At 45.0% G+C, this 16240-nt stretch overlaps 1 long non-coding RNA gene and 1 pseudogene across 1 annotated transcript; both read right to left on the reverse strand.

Annotated features, from left to right (window-relative positions):
- Window positions 1–16240, reverse strand: part of LOC135897540 (HEAT repeat-containing protein 5B-like) — a 389157-nt pseudogene that overhangs the window by 135640 nt on the left and 237277 nt on the right.
- On the reverse strand, window positions 4350–11796 carry LOC135897542 (uncharacterized). Its single transcript, XR_010563078.2, has 4 exons — window positions 11365–11796; window positions 10266–10370; window positions 7241–7385; window positions 4350–4457 (listed from the first exon to the last, which is right to left on the reverse strand). It is a non-coding gene; the product is annotated as an uncharacterized lncRNA (long non-coding RNA).

The following is a 16240-nucleotide window of genomic DNA, read 5'->3' on the forward strand; positions in this document are numbered from 1 at the left end:
CCGGAGTCCGACGTGAAGCGGTATTATGGTGTCTAGATACCATAGCGTTATTAGGCAGGGCTCATACGAAGCGATGGCAGTGTTTTTCACTGCATCGAGCATAGGTGTGGACTTGCCGCTCTTGAGATCTGCAGCCATGGTGGAAACGGTAGACAGCTCGGCTCCGGTGTCGACGAGGAGGGGGGTGGCGGTGATGCGGTCGACTAAGAAAAAAAGGCGGCTTGATCGAGTGCCGATATATCTTGCCGCAGTTAGCCATTGGCCAGTGTCTGTCCCGTCCCCAAACAGGGCTTAGCGCAGCGACTTGCTTGTTCGCGATAGCAGTGGTGGTAAAAGCACAACTGCCGCCCGAGTCTCTAGGTGCACTGCGAGATTGTGAAGCCTAATGGTTTCGCAGAAGTTGGTCGTGAGTGTTGCTGCCAGTCGTCAGCTTCCCCAGTACACTGGTAAGGCGGTTGATTGTTTCCTCCAGGCGCAAGAGTCAGTCTCCTAGCTCTGAGACTCTCTCAGCGGCGATAGGTAGCTGTGCGGAAGAGGAGCAGTCGCAGATGCCGCCAGTGAATGCTAGCCGAGTGAGACAAATATTGTGGAACCCGCTACTGCCATGCGTGCGGACTGTGGGAGGCGTTGCAAGAACAGCTCACGCAATATTGTAAGCTGGCTGTCGTTTACGGAGTGCTCACCAAGTATCTGACGGAACTAGTGCGGCAGTTGTGATGGTCTTTGGTCGCCAAGTTCCAACAGAGTAGGCTGCTGGAGCCTACTTCGTTGCGATGGCTCGAGGCGCTGCAGGATAGTGCATTTGGGGTCGTCGTATGCTGTGGCCGAAGGCGTTTCCGCAAGCAAGTCGCCTATGGCATCGGCGATGTCGGAGTATAGTGCGGCAACGTCATGCTGATACTTTGTTGTCTGTGAAGTGATAGGCCGGAGTTGAAAAACTCAGCGCCCTTCCACTCTGTGAAAAAGGATGACCAGCGAAGCTGTGTACGTGGGCCCCTTAATGGCGCACTTCACCTACGCCGCGGGTCGGCCCGGCATTTCGCTATCTTCGGGATGGGCCCACGTATGTGGAGTGCTTAACACCTCCTTCACCTCTGTCGTGCGTCGGCCCGGCATTGCGCTATCTTCGGGATGGCCCCATGTATGTGGAGTGCTTAACACCTCCTTCACCTCCGCCGTGCGTCGGCCCGGCATTGCGCTATCTTCGGGATGGGGCCACGTATGGGGAGTTCTTAACACCTCTTTCACCCCCGCCGCGGGTCGGCCCGGCATTGCGCTATCGTCGGGATGAGCCCACGTATTTGGAGTGCTAAACACCTTCACCCCCGCCGTGGGTTGGCCCGGCATTGCGCTATCTTTGGTATGGGCCAACGTATGGGGAGTTCTCAACACCTCCTTCACCTCCGCCGCGGGTCGGCCCGGCATTGCGCTATCTTCGGGATGGGGCCACGTATGGGGAGTTCTTAACACCTCCTTCAGCTCTGCCGCGGGTCGGCCCGGCATTGCGCTATCTTCGGGATGAGCCCACGTATGTGGAGTGCTAAACACCTTCACCCCCACCGTGGGTTGGCCCGGCATTGCGCTATCTTCGGGATAAGCCCACGTATGTGGAGTGCTAAACACCTTCACCCCCGCCGTGGGTTGGCCCGGCATTGCGCTATCGTCGGGATGAGCCCACGTATGTGGAGTGCTAAACACCTTCACCCCCGCCGTGGGTTGGCCCGGCATTGCGCTATCTTTGGGATGGGCCCACGTATGTGGAGTTCTTAACACCTCCTTCACCTCCGCTGCGGGTCGGCCCGGCACTGCGCTATCTTCGGGACGGGCCCACGTATGGGGAGTTCTCAACACCTCCTTCACCCCCGCCGTGGGTTGGCCCGGCATTGCGCTATCTTCAGGATGGGCCCACGTATGTGGAGTGCTAAACACCTTCACCCCCGCCGTTGGTCGGCCCGGCATTGCGCTTATCTTCGAGATGAGCCCACGTATGTGGAGTGCTAAACACCTTCACCCCCGCCGTGGGTTGGCCCGGCATTGCGCTATCTTCGGGATGGGCCCACGTATGTGGAGTTCTTAACACCTCCTTCACCTCCGCTGCGGGTCGGCCCGGCACTGCGCTATCTTCGGGACGGGCCCACGTATGGGGAGTTCTCAACACCTCCTTCACCCCCGCCGTGGGTTGGCCCGGCATTGCGCTATCTTCGGGATGGGCCCGCGTATGTGGAGTGCTAAACACCTTATCCTCCGCCGCGGGTTGGACCGGCATTGCGCTATCTTCGGGATGGGTCCACGTATGTTGAGTGCTTAACGCCTGCTTCACCTCCGCTGAGGGTCTGCCTGGCATTGCGCTATCTTCGGGATGGGCCCACGTATGTGGAGGGCTGAACACTTCCTTCACCTTCACCTTCGGGGAGTGCTTAACGCATGCTTGAACTTCGTCGCGGGTCGGTCTGGCACTGCACTATCTTCGGGATTTTTTCTACACGCGGCCACGATAGTGGGGAAAGTAGCCCTTAACAGCTCCGCTGTAAAACGGGCCTCTACCAGACTCGAGGATTCTAGGCCAAAATCTGGGAAGCTGAAGTTCTGCGGCGTTGACAGGTGACGTAATCGTGGCGTCGTCAGCAGGAGTAGCCGCGTCGTCCATGACTAGTGATCAAAAAAATTAAACGTAAATGTCCCTTGTCACCACTTTTTGGTAGTTCGTTTTAGCGTAGGCAAGGAAAACACGTTTTGACAACTTGAGAATGGTGAGTGAACAGTCTTTCATGCAAAAGTACAAGTGGGTTTTCCAAGTGGCTGTGGTGGCATCCCAGTAGGGGAGATTCGCTGATTCTCAGAAAGAGTAGGGGATAATGAACGCCCAAGGCGAGAAAAATCGGCGTTCGGAAGAGCGGGGGCAACGCAGGGACGGACAGTCGCTACAACTTCTAAACTTCTTTTGAAAAGTGGTGATGAAGGAGGCTGCATGATCATATTGACGAGCCCCTTGTCCCCTCAAGTGCTTAGGCGCAGTCGGTAAAAACACACGAATGAAAATAAAACGAGAATATCTTAGTATTCGCAAGAATAAAGAAATATTAGTATAAGTAACACCAATAAAGAAGCCACAATCGTACGAAAAAACCGACAATCAAGCCCACGAAAGCACTGCCAAGAATAAGCATTATGCTTAACTGAGGTCTTAAAGGGAAATGAAAGTGCGTGAAAAAAGTGCGGAGCCATGCTGATGTCTTTGGCATTACGAGTGCTATCAAAAATGTTATCAAAACTCCGATTGAAATGTTGTATTTCCAGTAACATTGAGCTGAATGCAGCAACACGACTGCAGTGTTTCATACGGAAATTTCCACTGGCTAATTCAAGGGGGGTAAATTATGAGCTTACTTATTCCAATAGTTGATCTGGAGATTTAGTATAGATGACGCCGTAGCGTAAGTTACGTTTTTATTACCGACGAAGCAAAGAAATGCTTTCCACAAACATGTTGCCCTACTAAAAAATCCTATTTGTTTTCAAACGGGTTTCATCAAATAGGGTTATGGAACGGGACCCCGTTTGATCCTGTTCAGTCCTGACCTGTTTAAATCCCGTTTATTCCCGTTTAAACCTGACCCGTTTAAATCCTGTTTAAACCTGACCCGTTTAAATCCTGTTTAATCCTGACCCGTTTGAATCCTGTTTAATCCTGACCCGTTTAATCCCGTCCTATCTAACCCAGACCTGTTTGGCCCTGTTCAGACCTATTTTTTGCTACATCCATACCAGGTCCTTTCAGAATGGATTGATGTTGCTTAATATAATGTACTCTTTACACCTATTTTGTACACTTGTGTATTTGCGATCAGCATTGAAGAGAAGTAGATCTGCATTAGGTTCGCAACAAGAATGCCACTTTCATATGTAGGTTTGCCTGGTACATTGCTTGATACGAAGATGAACACAATTTTCGGCATAAATTGATTAGCACTACCAACACTGATGTGATACATCATGAACAAGTTTTGTATGACCCACGAGTACGTTCTCTATGTATGACCTACAAGAAAATGCACCCTGAAGAAGATTGTACCTCATTTTCATATTTACTACAAGTATGCAAATGTAATTCTTGCAAGTTTAGTATATGTTCGATTACTTGTACTCGTCTTAATGCAGTGCTTTTTGCTGTAATGGTTTGTTCACAAATCCACAGTAAAGCGTAATTTTGGGGTGAAAAATGTCAGGCAAAGTATTGGCATGTACTTGTAAGTGAAAAAGACAAGTATACTTTACGTAGGTATTTCTGTACACCCACTTGAGCTTTCATTAAGCCTGAAGTCCTCCGGCTTAAATAAAAGCATGTCATGAATGTCCCAAGCACTGTTTATTGGACCTTCTAATGGTATTTCGATGCATCCAGTCTGCCGAGAGAAGACCGCTGGAGTGGGTTGCTTGGGTGAGAGCGAGCAGGGCACCTGAAAAAGTAAAGCCAATAATTTATCTTGACTCATGCAACAGGTTAGCACATAGGCAAATTTGCCTATGTTCTCACAGATAAGAAAGGTTCAGCATTCCGGTCATAAAAGATAATGAATAAATCTTATTGAAAAATATGTGGTTTCATGCACTGCCGATGTTTCAAGGGAACATGGATTACTGTGGGAGAATAAGCTGTCATAATTAGCAGGCGATTGAAGCAAGTCTTATAGGAAAAAGATGGACACATCGTTTGATTAACAATAACTACTAGTATTGAAGCAACAGAATACAAACATGAAATACTTTTAAAAACAACACCGACAGGTTGAGATAATAAATTATTCAGAAACTAAACCCTTCTGCCAGCAAAATACCGCAGTGTACTGGCTTTGACATTGCGCTGCTCAGGCAGAGGGCATGGGATTGAATCCTGGCCACAATGGCTGCATTTAGATGGCAGGGAAATGCCAAAACCCCTATGTAAGCTCTATTGGGTACACGTTAAAGGAGACTAGGGATCCCACCAACTTCAAGTTATAAAAACCGGGGTAAATTTCGAGATAAGCAAACTCACAAAAGTAGAAGGCCCTGGCCATGCGAAGACCATATAAAGCCTTTTAAGGTAGGTGCCAGCAGCCGCTAAATTTCTTGCAATGGCGAAACATAGCAGAAGCGGTATTTTGGCGTAGATCACTTTTGCAAGGTATTTAACAATTTGACACCCGACATGTTGTGCATCTATGGGCAACAGCAATTCTGGCATAGATCATAGCAAACACTGTTGCAACTAGGTATACATAGACACATAGGTATAGGTACAGTCGCCGACTGATTTTCCGGACATGATTACTCGGTCTGCTTCACAGCATCGCCATTCTCCCCATGGACCATAATGTATAACAACTTCCAAAAATTCGGACGCCTTGCAACCTCTCGTCTGATTTTTCGGACAATCCTTGAGCCAACTTGATCGAGAGCACCATGCACCGACTCTGACCGTTGCATGGTTCTACTTGCTGAACGCCATTTTTGTTTTGAACGGAGCCTCCTTGCTGCCCCACGAAGTGGCGCTACTGCAAATCCCTGCTCATCATCATCGTTTCTGCCTGGTTTGTAGCTACAGCAGTTCTGGTCTCAGCTTAGTATGCAATGTCAAGACAATCCAGCAGCTGATTTGTTTGTTTCTTCGTGCACGACGCTGCAAGTAGGCCAGGTTTTTTGTTTGTGCAACTGATGTCGGCGTGACGATGTTTGACGAAGCAAGATGGGCCAATTCATTTCACTAATATTTAGAATAGCTACCTGTAAGCACCACCTACCTTTCAACAACGTTTGCAAAGCAAAAACCTCATCCTGAAAATCTGCACATGAAGAAATCGGCAGCATCATCAGCGTGGGGCCTCAAGATAATTCGGCAAGCCAAGAAATTACTGACAGCATGAGTGCAATCATGCCAACAGGAAATCAGTGGCTGAATAATGCACCTTCTACCACTTGGTAGACAGTGCATTTTCGCAAGGCCCTAACCATGGCAGATCATTGTTCAGGAGTTCCCAAATGCACAACTCTATGCCATTTTCATGCTGACTCTAGGGAAGCACCTCTGCACAGTTGCAAGAAAAAAAGCTAGATGCCCCAAGAGAAATGAGCCCACTCAAGCCATGGAAGTTATGTTTACCTTGTCTTCCTACAACTACTCTAAACCTAGGACTGCTGTTTTGCACAAGGGAACAAACGTCAACATTGGTGCCTCGCCCAACACAAGTGGTCTGCGCCGTAGAAGGTGCCATCAGTCAGCCCACAGATGAGGCCCACACCAGTGCTGTCAGTGTGCTGTACAAATTGCAGAAGCACAGCCTACAAGCTTGTCTGCCTTAGTGTGATCGCAATAATGAACGAAAACCAACGAATCAAGTTTGTTTCGTGCTGAGAACAGTTGCCTCATGCTGGATTTTCCTACAATTCTTTCTAAGCACAGATAATGCTTGGTTTGTTGTGTAGGCATGTAAATAATGAAAAAGCCTGCATCACTATCTCTGAAAAAAAAAATCATGTAAGAAAGCACGTACAGTACACAGGTGCAGTGTCTATCACATACCATTTCGTGCAGTAGAGGCTGCATCGGATAAACCGGCCAATGTATAAATGACTGGCAGCGTGACCAAGCAAACTTGATGCGTGGGTCAGTTAGCAGTGGTAGTGCACTACTCTCGGTGCACATGCACCTATGTTTGAAAGCTGCTTGATCGTGACAAAATATAAAGACAAAAGCGCTGGAGAGATATCTGAGGTTTTTCTTATATGTATGACGAGGAACCTAGCACTAGCTCCCCATGCAGAGAATTACTAGGCAGTGAGACTGCTTCATATCAATGTAAAACAAGTGTCACACTCACCATGTGATGCGTCCTTTTTGTTTCTGTGCAAACAATATGTATTCAGATCTATTCTCCCCCCTTTCACCTTTTGCACAATATTACTGTGCGAGCTATAATACTGAACTGTTAGTAGCACTCTGTCCTGTTGCCTCCTTTCTTTCCTTGTGAATTGCGTGCTAAATACGGCTTTTTTTAGTGAAAGAGCACTAGTTTAACGCATAAACTAGCGCCATGGCACTTTGCAATAAAGGACTGTTGTAATTCTCTAAAAATATGTCCATGCAGAACAGTGTCAAAAGAACGCCTTAAAGAAAGAACATGAGTGTATCTATCATAAAGACCAATCCTTGTCTTTTTTCCTTAACATAATTTTCAATACCGATATTAAAGTACAAGCTCACCATATTATATCACCTTGTCAATGAAGCAAGGCACAATGGCGCCCAACTGTCGCGGGACCAACTTGGATGTGGAGATCAGCGCAGATCAGCAACATAGCATGGTCTGCTTACACTCCTTCTCCAGGTCCAGCCATACCTATAGCAGCTATAAAACAAGTGAGCTTAGAATCACAAGCGAAACAATATAAAAAGTGATGCTGAACAAAGCAACTTTCGTTAGGCATAAATAGGATCGAAATGCTGACATTATGCACATAAGTAACTTCACTTTGAGCAACAAAGCATCCAATTTAAGAAAGATATGTATGAGCTATCTATGTGAGAAAGATCAATCAAACGCCCTCTATTTGCTATACCCCTCCCCTTATGCATGGATGTCTCCCTGACTGAGTGAGCTGGGCTGATCTCAGGGATAGTGTAATTAAAGGGTGTCACTTGGTGGGCCAATCCCGATACCATTGCATGACTTGTGCAATAATTTTAATGTGTATTGTAATGCTGGCCATCCTGCAGGCACTGCAACATTATAGCACCCATAAGGCTAATGGTATTACCTGATAAGGTTAACTAATAAGTGTCCCCAGAAGCATAACTCGGCATGTATACTCGGAGGCCATTATTATAAGAGAAGCAATAGCAGAGGTGAAGCATTATCTTGTGCCATATGCAAAATGGCCGAGCACGCCCAGCTTCTGGTTACATTCTCACTTGTGACCACTGCAACAGGCTGACTGACATGCGTAACCAGCAGTTTGTAGGACCACATTTTCATAACCTGCAATTTGTTTTACATCTGAAGAGATCAGCCTCAAGCTCCATGCTGCGCTGCACTCAAGAAGCATTATAAACTGGCAACATTTAAATGCTATGCTGCATGGTTTGTTGCATGCTTTAGGAATTTACTTATTTATTATACACATAGCTCATAGGCTCCAATTGGAGAATTGCATGCGGTGGCAAGAAAACAAATTCTCAACTAACAAGGAGAACATTCAACAAAACAAGTCAGACCAAAGAAAAAAAAAATAACATACTCTCATAATGAGACTATGTATCTGGCAGCTAGCTTATAAAAAAAGACAATTAACCCGCCGTGGTTGCTCAGTGGCTATGGTGTCGGGCTGCTGAGCACGAGGTCGCGGGATCGAATCCGGGCCACGGTGGCCGCATTCCGATGGGGGCGAAATGCGAAAACACCCGTGTACTTAGATTTAGGTGCACGGTAAAGAACCCCAGGTGGTCAAAATTTCCGGAGTCCTCCACTACGGCGTGCCTCATAATCAGAAAGTGGTTTTGGCATATAAAACCCCAAATATTATTATAAAAAGACAATTAGGAATATTTTACTACTGGTAGCGCTTTAGGGGATGGAATGTAGAATTCCAAGCATCATACACTTTTAAGCCACCTTTCGTGGCTTTTTGTTTTGAAGTTGTTTGTTTGAAGTGTTTTGTTACAGTAATGTAACACAATAATGGAATGCACAACAGTGAATACTTAGAAAAATGTAATTAAGAACATGGAGTCTATGTGGGCACAGATGTTAGAATTCTACATGAAAGCACAATAATAAAGGTGGGCAGAGCATTTATGCTTTTGTCGGGCAACCTACAGCAAGACATACAGGTAAAAGGATATGCATGCCTCACAACACAGTCCCTAAAAATATATGTCACAATACAGTGAGTAGGTATATCATGCTTATCTACAATAGCCCCTAATTATATTTACCTCAGAGGGGGCTACCTATGTAACTTGATCAAACTGAAGGTGGGCCAAATTCTAAATATACGATTCAAGTAGACAGAAAATGGACGTTATGAATATGGCATCTACAGCAAAAGTGTTGTACATTATCGTTGTACATTATGTCATACCTGCCAACCTGTGAACATAATATTTTGTAAAAATGCTGCAGACACTAAATTCTTTGTCGGGGACATAGCACACATTATTTTAAAGCTTGCTCTCAGCACCCGCATTGTTGCATACTCACACACATTATTAATAAAGGGAAAATCGCACATCCACCCACTCGCAGCAATTGCTACAAAAGAAACCCGTACGGATTCCTCGAAAGGAAAGCCTCACAGTTGAAAAAAAGAAACCGTCCAGGTCCGGGACCACTGTCTTTCCGGGACAGCCGCTTTACAATCTAAGATAACCAGGCGGCTAGCAGATGGCCGGGCGAATTCGAATTTGTCGACAACACGAAGCAAAGGCAAGGGTCTGACGTAATAGTTCTGCGGAAACGCGTAAGGTGTAGAGAGGTAATTAATAAAGGGGAAAAAATATTACGTCAAACCCTTGCCTTTGCTTCGCGTTGTCAACTAATTCGACTTCGCCCTGCCATGTGCTAGCCACCTGGTTATCTCAGATGGTAGAGTGGCTGCATCGGAAAGGTGGTAGTCCGGGGTTCGAGTCCCGGACCAGGACGAATTTTTCTTCAACTGTGCGGCTTTCCTTTGTAGCAAATGCTATGAGCGGGCGGATGTCTGATTTTCCCTTCAATAATTACTTCTCTCCACCTCGTGTGTTTGCGCAGAACTATTACGTCACACACACATTATCAACCATTATTTAACTTGTAGTGCAGCACAAAAAGCAGCAGCGAACTTGAAACCAGTAACTGACAACTTTGTTTTCTTTTTTTAGATTACAGAGCTTTTTCAGCGTGTTTGCTGCTGCCGCTTTACGCTGCTCCATGAATTTATCTGACCAAACTTCCCTAAAGCAAGTGCCCCTCTGATGTTCTCGTTAGAGATATTGCATCGCTAATAATAAACCAGTACCATTACAATTTATTTTTTACATGCATTTTAACAATGTCATGCCCTTAATCTCTCAACAGCTTTAAAACATCTTAACCAACACAACTTCATTGTCTTTCTAAAGTGACATTCATAAAATTGTAAAATGAGCCCACATTTGTAAACCCACGAAAAATTCAGGAGAGTTTCCAAACATGGATGATACCAACAAAATCTGCAGCTCGTGTAAGTGGCAGCAACTGCTTTGCACGCACCTTGTCACAGCATGCTCATCAGGTACTTTGCCGTGCTGTTGAGGCTGCAGAAGTGCCGCAGGTGCATATGTGGAGGTGCCTCTGGTTCACAAAATCTTGTCATCCCTAAACAATAATAAATGCCTAATTTATTGTAATCCCTGCAACCAACTGCAAACTTGTGATATAAAAAGATCACGTCATATTTTGAAAAAAAGTCTCATACAACCAGTTACATGAAGCTGCAACTGGTTGTGCAAATATCTGACCGTAACATCACAGGCGGTTAAATAACACGTAAATCGAACTGTAGCAAACATGAATCTACTATGAAAAGGTTCACACAAACGTACAGCTGTATAACGTGAAATGTGAGTTGTACTATCAAAAAATTCCTTAGGACATGAAAAGCGTTCCAAAACCTAATTTGTTTATGCGGCGCAACAAAGCACTGCTCCCAAAGGACGATGCGCTCAAAATTTCAACAGACCACCTCTTTTTCTGGAGAGACAATACAGAAAAGAGAAAGATTTTTCGATTAAAAAGAAACATTGCTTTTGTAATTTCGGCTTCTCTGCAAGATCGGAACCCTTTACAAGTACACGAAAACACACAGAACACTAATACACGTCATCTGACGACACTCTATAAACAGACGAATTTCCATACAAGCTGAAAATCTGGCCATGCGTCGACGAAGAAATCGGGTGCTATCTCGCGCAGCTGTTAGCTGTGAAGACGACACATCGACGTACTACTTCTGGAAATGCCTATACCATTTCTCAATGAAAAATTATGTACACAAACAGTAACTTTCTTTGCTTGAATTTTTGTGCCCATTTAGATCAAAGAACCACCCGCGCTAGCGTGCTTCATAGGTGAAAGTAAATAAACCACAGATAGAGCTGTTGGTAACATGAATACGTTTTAGGGCAATTTCCATGGAACTTTTTGCTAAATGTGCACTGCGACATGAAGAACAACCATTTGAAAAGCACATTTATAATTCTTGCTGCTTTACTCATTCGGATTCGGTTGTTGTACGGATCTTGCGATACGTACAAGAACGCACACTTCACGAACCAGAGACAGGAAGAATGCGCGCAAGCGCCGGACTTACCTTTCTAGGCGTACTCGGAAAACGCTCCTTTTAGCGTCACAGGTGCCGCGGCATCGACTGCACCAACGGTCCTTCCGGCGCACACACTGTTGAATTGCGGATCAACTACAGGACGTAAGAGCACAATTTTCACCAAATTCTTCCGTACAGTGTGATACGATGCGAGAGTGCCAGAGGAGGAGATCCTTTTCGTGAGCCCGGAACAAAGAAAGTGGCGAAGGCTCATACCTTCGACATCGGTGCACCACACGAAGGATACTGCGGGCTACATTACGCGGTCCCAGGGGTTTTGTGATTCTCAATGAATACAAAATGCACCACAATTACTCTCGGCACAGCGTACACACGATTAAACAACTGCATCGGACGGCGTCAATGCAGCGCGCACTCACATGTAGCTAAGGCTGAAGACGGCAAAATAATATCACCTGTAACTTTACCGGCGCTACCTGTGCTGCCATCTGTAGGCCGCCACCGAAAGCGACCGTGCTTTCGGTGATCTCATGGATGGTGACGGCGTTGTATTTCGATGTTATGCGAGTCGTACAGCGTCTTGTACGACGTGTTTCAGCAACGTTGCTCTTAATAGAGAGGACAGCAATGTGCGTATACGCCGTATAGACGTCCCACCCACTTGAATAACACAACAGGAAATTTTCAGTCTGTCGTATTTTGGGACGTTGTGACTGTCGTTCTGTTCTCTGTAGTGTGACGTCTTGTAGTCGAAAATTCTGTAGCTTCTGATCAATATATTTGATTAAAAATTGACAGAGACCTCTTTAAGGTTAAGAAAAATTATTAATACAAAAAAAAGAAAGTAGAAAAAAAAAGCTTTCGCACAGGATTTGAACTGCGGACCTCACGATTCCGAGGCAAGCATCTTACCACCGCACCACGCCGAACTTTTTTTTTTTTCTTTATTGCCTGTTTGCAGCACAAACCAAGAACACATTCAAACGCTAAAACATGTCACCCACGCTTTGGCTAACATTATATATTAAAATCGCTTCAGCTTGATCAGTTCATCAAGAATAGCCACCCACTCGGGAGGCTCACTTTGGGCACGATATATTTCCCGAATATACGCGACACTTTCGATAAAGTTTATTCTCGCCGGACGGGCATCGACATCGGAGTGTCGCACTGCCATTCTCGTTTTCCACAGACTGTGGAGGCCAAGGAGCATAAACATATCGTACGGAACTCCTCCTTCGTTATCGGTTGGCAAATATCGAATACCAAGAGGTGTAATCGGTAGTTCTTTTTTAAGTGTACGTTGTAAGACATCCCAATGAAATATTGCATCCCAGCAATCGATGAAAACGTGTTCAATGGTCTCTGGCTTTTTACAAAGTAAGCAGTTTACTGTCCATGGCACATATATTCCTTTTTCGTCTAACCATGTTTTTACGGGTAGCGTGTTTGTGTGCAGCTTAAAGAAAAACGTTTTTTGAGAGGGTCTAACTGGCATTTTTTTCACCCGTTTCAGTACATCATCTCCTTGGCCTCCCCAGTTTACAGACCTGTACAATGGTATTGGCAACATTGTATCAACTAAGTCTTTATACAGTGTTTTTCTTGTCACAGAGCACAGATATTCCATGGAAAACCGCACACGCAACATACGAAGTGACTCAACCACTTCGCGCAGATATCCCCTAATACTTCCTCCCTTCACATCACTGGTCGTTACAACATATTGCGGCAGTGCTTTTCCCAAACGAACTTGAATTACTGTGCGTAGAAAATCATTTCTCTGATCCCGAAAAAAAAGAAAACGCGACACAATTTGTCTAATAAACAAATGCGACAGACCTAGCCCACCACTTCGAGCTGAACGAAACAAATTGGTTCTGCTTATCCTCTCCCAACTAGAAGCCCATATGAATACGGCAAAAACACGATGCATTTTTTGCACACTTGAACGACACATTGATAACACTTGCCGAACACGCCCACACCTCGACTAGGTTAGCAATATAAATCTCTCTCTGGGTTGCTGTTTACATTTTAAAAGCCAAGATGCGCTTTCACTTCACCGGTCGCGTCAACTGCCGTATCTCTATATGCGCAAAAGTGTTGTTACCATCGACAGGTACATCGTGGAATGCTAGAACATCAATTTTGCTGTAACGATATCCATATTTAATAAGAAATTCAGAAATAGACAACGGTGACCGGGGACACTGAAGGTTTTTACTGCTAATTTCGACACTTGTCTCTTGCTGTTTACACTTTTGAGCTCGCATATAATTCGTGCGTTCAATGCAAAATAGCTACATAAACACTCGTGGGTGTGTCTTGATCCGGACAGTATACTGGCTTCTCACGGCAGCGCTGTACCAGATTAATGAGACCCGAGCGAGAAAGCTTTTCACGCAACTTTGTGGAACAATCCAAAACTTCTTTTCCGCTTCGCATAAGCTTGTGCAATATTTCTGGGAAATTAACTAATGTGTCAGTGTAACCGCACATGTAAGTCCACAGGACTGTGTGCCCCATCTTACCAAATAAAACAAAGCGGATACGCAGCCATTCCCGCAGATGGTATGATTTTGATCAGCGGCCGATTTTGAGGAGGCCGGTAGCGCGTTGCTGGTGCCGCGTCGTCACGGCACAATTATAACAATTGGCCACGTCGACTTTAATACCGGTGTCGGTGCTATCAGTATTGCCGGCTTCAGAGAAGCACGATTGAATACCGCGCAAGAGAAAAGTGCAGTGTACACCACCGATGCGAAGCTGACATTTTAAAGGGCTGCGACGGAAAGTGCTTCTGTTGCGACTTCAGAACTCTTGGCCGTCGCGACCGAATGTTTCTGTTGCGACGTCAGAATTGCTGTCGTAACGTCAGAAATGTCTGTCGCAGCTACAGAAACGTTAGGAACTTCTGTCGTACAACAGAAATTTCTGTATTTGCAGCAGGAATTCCTGTTGTCTTTTTCAACTGGGCAGGACCGGGAATCGGTTTGAAATTCGCAGCTAGCATATCGCAGTTTGGTCTGTGAATGTTCCGAGGTGTTCACGCAATTTCTGTAGAGCTTGATAATGGCCCAATTTAGCACTAGGGGTTAAATTGTCAGGATGTCGAACAATAAAAAAGCTCCTCCCCAGTTATATTCAAGCATTAAACTGGTATGCATGATGCCATCCAGTATAGTTGCCACAAAGCTCCAGATTAAACCAGCTTTTGTGACAAACAGGCGACCCTATATGGTGCCACTGCGTCCAGTATAAGCCAGTTTAGTTGCAAATAGGGCTCCTGTTAAGACCCATTTCTGCGTGAACTGGTCATGCCTATACCTGCTTGCATGCCAAACGGGACCCCGTTCAGACCTGTTCGTGTGTGAACTGGTCCTGTTTATACCTCTTTGAATGCCAAACGGGACCCCGTTCAGACCTGTTCGCGTGTAAACTGGTCCAGTTTATACCTGTTTGAATGTCAAACGGGACCCCGTTCAGACCTGTTCGTGTGTAAACTGGTCCAGTTTATACCTGTTTGCATGCCAAACGGGACCCCGTTCAAACCTGTTCATGTGTAAACTGGTCCTGTTTATACCTGTTTGTTGCTAAACAGGTCCCTGTTAGAACCAGTTTAAACCTGTATAACCCAGTTTGAATTTAAATAGGATTTTCCAATAGGGTGTAACCTTACTGAACTTACGGAGGTGTCGTGCAACGTTATTGTAGAAGATTCTTTGTCATTGCCTTTCTCGCGAACTACTGTTTTAACGAGTTCCAGTACCAGCTTTAAAATTAATAAATTATTTGTATAAGAAAACTATTTCGCTGTATCAAAGTATGGCTTTAGCCAGTTGCAGTTCCAGGTTTAAAATTATTACGCTATCTGTATAACAAAACTATTCCATTGCATAGTATTAGTGCTGTGAAATTGAAGCCAAGATGTTAAACAATGGAATGCTTTTGGGAGATGGAAAGGAAGCATAACGCGCTCCCTTTTATTAATGTGACAGTATGTTATAATATGATTTATGTCAAAACACTGATGTATTGTTGTGCAATTTTGAAGTACACGAAATGTAGGATTACATATATGTGTTTTAGGTAAATTGAGTAATTGAATGGGCTTGTTGGTATGCATAAAAAAAGATTTGTATGCGTACGTGTTTATAAAGCTAAATACGTGTATGCGAATTTTTAGCATACCCTGGCAGCTTAGTACACTTGTATTACATAAACTTAGGCTATAACCAAGTTATAGAGGCAGGAACCACTTGAAGGTGTTGTTGTGCACCTTTTTATTTCTTATCCCTGCATTCTTATAGCAAAACGATGCTAAAAATAAACTTGAAAGCTATAAAATTCACAGGGTAATCCTGTTTACTACAAACACTGATAGCATGAAAGCTTTGGCAACAACAGAGAACCAGGTAGCCGAAATCTTGCATTACACAACCTATACGGTTACCACCAGAATAAGAAACTAAACTCTACTTATTACAGGCAAAGTGAAACGCCTCCTATAAGACACGTTGGCATTTTTTTTCTTTCAACTGAATGATTTTAGGCCAAGAGATCGTTGCTAGTTCCTGCACTGGCAGTCCCAAACACGCCTGCGTTCCATTTGTCTCCGGATCAAGTTACGGCAGCGACAGTACCTATGATTACGACTACGGACCACCATGCAACTTCACAAATGGCGAATACGTTGCCTCCTTTTACAACACAACTTCAAGTGAATGTGAACAATACTGCGCTTGCTCAGATGCAGAAGAAAGAGAGAACGTGAATTTTTATATCGGGAAGGAGACTTGCGAATTATGGTGCAAGTGAGTCCCATTGCCTTTGTTTTCTGTATGGAAATTAATCGTAGTCCAAAGAAAGTTGCCAGGATTTTGTATCACCTACGCTGTCC

Source organism: Dermacentor albipictus, chromosome 7, assembly GCF_038994185.2.
Source record: "Dermacentor albipictus isolate Rhodes 1998 colony chromosome 7, USDA_Dalb.pri_finalv2, whole genome shotgun sequence".
Taxonomy (NCBI): Eukaryota; Metazoa; Arthropoda; class Arachnida; order Ixodida; family Ixodidae; genus Dermacentor; species Dermacentor albipictus.